This window comes from Lutzomyia longipalpis, chromosome 1 (genome assembly GCF_024334085.1).
Source record: "Lutzomyia longipalpis isolate SR_M1_2022 chromosome 1, ASM2433408v1".
In the NCBI taxonomy this organism is placed as follows: Eukaryota; Metazoa; Arthropoda; class Insecta; order Diptera; family Psychodidae; genus Lutzomyia; species Lutzomyia longipalpis.
Window position 1 is genome coordinate 50242984 of NC_074707.1, and position 6596 is coordinate 50249579.

Consider the following 6596-nt stretch of genomic DNA (forward strand, 5'->3'; position numbering starts at 1 on the left):
TTAACTTAAAAATAAATTAAAGTTTGTAAAATAATATTAAAAAATATTTTTAAAAAAATGTTTATCACGCTTCATCTTACTTCTTAGACTAACTAATCTTTTACATTTTAACTTAAATTCAATTTTAAAAAAATAATATTAATGTTTTTTTAATATTCTATTGTTTACAGGTTCTCTTAACCCTTTAAGCTCCATTGGCTCGATTTTGAAAATGTTTCATTTTGTATAGTTATTTTATGAATATTGAGTCCAAATTAGTGCAAGACTATGTTTTAACAATCCCTTATCATTTTATGATCACAAAAGGACATCACCAAGGATTCACAGGATCAGAAAGGACGAAAAACAGAAAATTTTTGAGTTGGGATTTTTTCCAAAAATGTCTTATTTGAGCTCAAAGGAACCCCGAAAAATTATTTTTAGTTCAATCAGCTCGTTAAATTGATCGCGGTCCTTAAAGGGTTAATTTTCTGAAGTGAGTAGGGGAGACCGGGGCTAATAAAGTCACTTAAGGGTTTGGAAAAAGCCTAAAATATCATATTTCCTAGCTAGATAGAACAAAATGGTCTGAGAAAGAGTTGTAGGGCAGTAAATTTCCTAAAGAAATGAGCTATACATTTTGCTTTATCTGTTTGGGAAATATAATATTTTGAGCTTTTTCTAAACCCTTAAGTGACTTTTTTTAACCCCGGTCTCCCCTACCCCTTAAAATTTTATTACATTCGAGTAATAAATCCTCAAAATCTCCTTTGATTTATTGATTATCTTCTTAATATATAAAGCTGAAAATGTTTGTTTGTCTGTCTGTGGCACATGAACTCCTCCGAAACGGCTGGGCCGATCTTGATGAAATTTGGTAGGGGGGTAGAGGGGGTCAATACGAGTTGCAAGCGCTATATGGGATTCCGCCCCAACCCCCCTTTATAGCGCCCCCACAGAAAAATTGATTTTTTCCCATTTTCTACCTGCTGAAGGGTCAGATAACGGGATTTTTTTATTTTTAGAATTTTTCGGGGTACCGTATTATTCATCCCCCCACTAATATACGCCCCCCTTTTACAGCTTAAAATGGAGTTAGCTCACACGTGATTGGGGGCTCGGGTTGACTAGTTGAATTATAAAACTGATTTACTTGAACAAGATTATTGAGATTCTTTTTGGGAGCTTTCTGTTTCTTCCGGGAGCGTCAATGAATAAGAGCAGAAAGCTCCTAAAGAGATCTCTGTTATTTATAGACTTTCTAAATCCACTAAATTGACCTACATTCTGTTCTACTAAACTAATATTCATTGTTACAGGGAAATAGTGGAAAATTTTGAGAACATTTTCATGTGCTTTGAAATGCGGAAGGGATGTTCAGTAAAAGCTCTCCCGGTTCATTGATATATACATAGAGAGCGTATGTATCGACAAAATCCACTTGGGCTCTTGTAAGTGGGGAAGTGCATACAAGAGAAAATCACGCATAGAGAGGTCAAAGAGGTAGAGTGAGAGAGAGAGGAATGGATGGGCATTGACACAATATGTATTCAGTTCATATCAAATTTCAATGAATTACATAAATGGTGAAAATTGATGAAAATCTATGATTGACACGAGGTGGGCGTGCTATTTGGACTGAAAGTGATGGAATTTTGAGGAACAAGCGGATTTCAGTTCACCATCCATCCCATATCAAGTGCAGGCCAGAGATAATTTTGATGAGTTAGTACGTTTGTGGTGCGGGTGTCTGTTACTGATTAATTATTCCACTCAGGGTGGACGTAATTTGATCCGAGTCACACCGTGCAATAATCTACCCCCCTCTTGTATTTGTGAGTGATAATGACAGTCGATGGGCTGATGGGTTGTTGAGTTGGGACCTCTAACCCTCTCTCCATATTTGCTGCAAATTCTCTACATCTAGAGCACATGCAGCTGTTTGGGGCGAACAAATCCCAGCTGGATCACAATTTTGTATTTACCACTTTATCCCAAAAACCCATTTTTGGCTTGTTTGGCTCTCTCCTTCGCCACCCCACGCACTCCTCACTAATTCGATTTCTGCCAAATAAATGAGTACGAGAATGAAAATTATATTGAGGTGTACGGCAGCAATTGGGAAAAGTGTCCTACCTAAATATTTATTCCACATACAAAATGTTTGGCACCCCCCACATTGTTAATACAATCCATAAGGTGCGCGCGTGCTCAATTTCTGAGGTTGAGGCAACATCGCAAGTAAATTAGGTAAATTCTAATCTCAATATTGTTCTACCGTAAGCACGTTGATTGAAACTTGATAGGTAGAGCATCAATGTAAAGCAAATGTAGAATTTAATTAGTCAAACAGAAGTATGTACATACGTTGGGAGGACACAACATATCTATATTCCATAACTCTCTCTGTATTAGTTCTCTCAAAATGATTAAAGTTCCTCCTCTTACAGTTGATATGCCGCATGTAACAATTGCAACCCCATAAGCAATCATCTTGGTTTTGTTGTTAAAACGCTCGTCTCACAGTGAGAGACTCCAATAGTAAAGTCCAAGTGGTTGCAATGACAAGAATTTTGTACTGAGAGGAACTTTGAGAGTTCCCCCACACATTCAACCCCTTTGGGACTTTCTGGGGTGGCAATTCACAAGAGGGGATGTGTCGAATAATTTGATAAAAAAAATATCATATGCAGCAGGGAGGCTTCAAGTTGTGAGACAAAACTTTGATTTTATGAAAGTTTAAAGTATTTGCTTCAGGACTTCTGGCTTTAGAGTTTTATATCCAAGCTGTATGGCATTGTATGTATGAGAGCTTTTGCATTGTTATGAATTAAATTTCTTTATTTAATAATTTCTTTTGTAAAGAAAAAGAAAAATTTTATTCTTTTTATAAATTTCATTGAAGATTTTAAAATAAGATAATTCACTTGACGGTATAAGGCAGTGTGTAGAAGTAAGAGAGAAAGCTAAAGCTCAAAAATTTTCTAATTCATTTATTTTCTTTAAGTTTATAAGTTTCTCTTCAAATTTCTTATGTGAATACCGTTAATATTGCTAAATTATTCATAATAAAAAGTAAATTAGAAAGTTCTTTTTTAATTCACAAATAATAAGATTAATTCATTTTTGAATTTAAAACGTTTTTCCTCAAGCTTTTTCATCATGATTAAACATTAATATTTATGAAATTTCTTTTATATTGTGTAGCTTATCTGGAAGCATATTATAATATGCTGGGAGTTCAAAGATGTTTTGCACAATATCCATATTGTTTTGGAGAAATTCACTTAATTGTGAATCTCATCAAAAGTACATCAAAGAAAACTTTCAAATTATTTTGATATTGAGTAAGTTTTTAGCGGAAACAATACTCTTTAACGAGAAATTTGTACTTGTTCAGCTGGAAATGAGCCAAGAAGTGTACAAGAAGGAAATTTGCTATTAAATTCTATTGATTAGCGATGGTAAAATATTGATAAACTCATATTTTTTGCACTTATGCAGAGCTTTTGCAGAAACTTTTTGCTATGTACCTACATACATATATTCTTTGCATTTTGTAGCGATGAAGTTTTGTTTTTTTTTGGTTCTACCGACATTTTATATTTAGGAAAAGAATTCCTTTTGCAACCAAAAAAGCTTCATGGTATGTCAAGAAAATTTTTTAGCACGTCACAGAAGGTGCTGTAAAAAATTCAACAAAGCTTGGCAGGTTAGAATAGTTTTTTTTACGGGGGGAGGTTGAAGCTTTGAGAAAGAATAACTCCTTCTTAAAGTGTTTTAGGTGTGAGTTTCACGTGCGAAATTCTGGGCGCATTCATGAAAGGAGAAATAAATGGCAAATAAAAAGTTTTCCCTCCAACTTATATACAGCTAATTAACACCCCCTTTATGTGACAACTGATCTATATTTTATGAGACAATCAATCCTGAAGCTGAGGGGGCGTTCAGATGAGAAAACTTTTGCCACCGCACTGCGAAAACTTCCACGCACATACACGAATTGAGGCAAATTTTCAGATAATACAGAAGAGGAGGGAAAAGAATACGATGGAAGGAAAAGGCATATATATGGAGAAATATTGAATTGAAAACAGTTAACTTACGCAATAAAAATAAATTGACTGTGTAGAGAGAAACCCTATTAAATTTTATGGTATTACTGGCTTCATTTTCATACATACATATATTTTCCCCCGATATTTTCCCATCTATTGGAATTTGTGAAAAATCTCTTACATTGCAGATGCGTCTGTACAAGAACAAGTGGATATTTTGTGGTTAAAAGATATGGGATTGATTATATTCTTATTGGTTAGAAAAATAAAGAATGTTTAAAGTTCAAATTTTTATTAAGGAAAGCCCAGAAAGCTCAAGAAAGCTTCTTTATATATAAATTTTTAGAAAAGTTCTGTTAGAGAAATGTAGAGAGCAGAGAATTTCCCATAAAGGTATTTATGCTCACAAAACTGACCAACTCTCACCCCATATCTCCCTAATTCTAACAAATTATATATTTTTTTTAGGAATACCTGGGAATGCTGATGGTTTTTTGACAAATTAATTAATTAATGTAATTGCGCAAATAGTGGGAGGAGATTTCAGTTCAAAAAGCTCCGTTAAAGCTACTGAAAGCTTAAAATGAGACATCATAAATATTTGAGTGATTTAATTAGCAAAAATTATTGATTTTTTTCTTTCATAAATTCATAAATTTTTCACACACTCCAAACCACACGATAGGGGGAGGTGAGCTTTAATTAAAACCCATCTCGTTCAGAACTATTTTACATCATTCCCACCTACTCATGCCACCCATACATCAGAAATGAAAATGGTGGTGGAAATTGTATGAGCCTCATGGCAAAATTTAGATTGTATGGGAACATAAATAAAGTTTTTGCGTTACACATTTTAATAAAAATCAACAGTATGGAGGGTAGGGGGGAAAAAAAGCTGCAAGTGTCTGATGCGGAGTTTATTTTTTCCCGGTTTTTATTTCCTCGCGCGCGCGGGAGCTTTTTGATACATATTTTTCGTGGACTCATGTGGATTACATAGCGCGTACTTTTCTCACACACATGGGGATATCCTGGAGGATGTTTCGCTCTCCCACCGACACAAAAGGGAGCGGAAGGTGCTTCTTTGGGTGGTGCATAAAAGAACGGCCGGAGGGTGTGCGTGGTATAAAGTTTTCCACCTCAAATGCAGCAATTTTTTGGTGGTGAAGAGAAAAATGTTGAATCTCCGTCTGGTCACTCAATTTCCGCTTTAAACTTTTATCCTTTTACGAGCACTTACAGCATGGTGGTGTACATACATGGAGCTGGTCACGACACACCATTGGATTGGGGAGTCCTCCTCTTTTAGCTCTGCGGGGCATGCACAAGCCAGAGGAAAAAGCTTCCAACACAGTTGTCTTTTCTCTGCACATGAGAATGATGGTTTTGGATTTTACCTCCACCCGCTGTGAAAATATACACATTTTTAAAATAAATTTTACATTGCGTGACCATTTCCTTCCCATTTCCATCCGCTCCGCAGTACCGAGACACCAGGAGGGATGGAAGGAAGCTCCGAAACGTGATGTTCCATTTTATTGCGACGAAACGCCCCATTTGAGCTGGCTGGCGGCGCACCAGAAGAATCTCCACGAAAGAACTTCCCACTAATATTCTACCATTTCTTCAGTTTGCCTTTTTTTTGTGCCCTGCACAAAAGCTCCTCCACATCATTATTGTGCTATATATGCTCTCAATGATGGTGGTAAAAGTGCCTAAAATGTACAATCCATGCGCTAAGGAGAGGAAATGATGTGAACAATGTTAATGACATGCTATTAACTTTCGGAGAATTAAATATTTATGAGTTACAAAACATTGCTTTAGAGAGGAAGAATAACAACAAGAAAAGCTTTTCAAATTTTTTATAAAGAAAAATATTCTAATAATTCAAAAAACAATTATGTACAAAGAATCTTGGAAGATTTGAGAGAATCTAAAGAAATTAATGTTAAGAAATAAGTTTGATGACAAGAATTGTCTCACACAGAGTAGCTTTTTGACAATACTTCCCATATTCTTTCAATTTCTCTTAAACCTTTTGGTACAACATACCCTCCCACCCGCCTTGCTGTCCCGCCTCTTTATCCACCTCAGGAAAAGAAGAAGTACTGACGGAATTTAGGAGCTTCACTTCCATCCCCCATCATCCCATCCACCCCCAGATGATCCACACAGAGAGGGAATTATTCAAAAATTCATGACTTTGGCTTCATTTTATGGGTGTTTTGCAAGTATATGCTGGATGTGTATGTAGCAAAATATGAGATGGAGAAGACATGAAGAGAAGAAGAAGGAAAAAATAAAGAGAATATGCAAAAAAAGGCACAAAAAAATGAGGAAGAGACTCCAATCTTTCAAGACAAACACTTGCCATAAAATTTATATAAAGTTTGAAATTATTGAAATTGATATACTCGCTCCCAGAGTCATCCCCTTTTTCTGTCGCCCAACCTCAATATTTCTCAATTTAACCTTTTCCCATGACGATATTTTTCAATGGGTTGGAATTACATTGAGAAAACCCCCGGAGCACAAACTCACCATGGCCAGGAG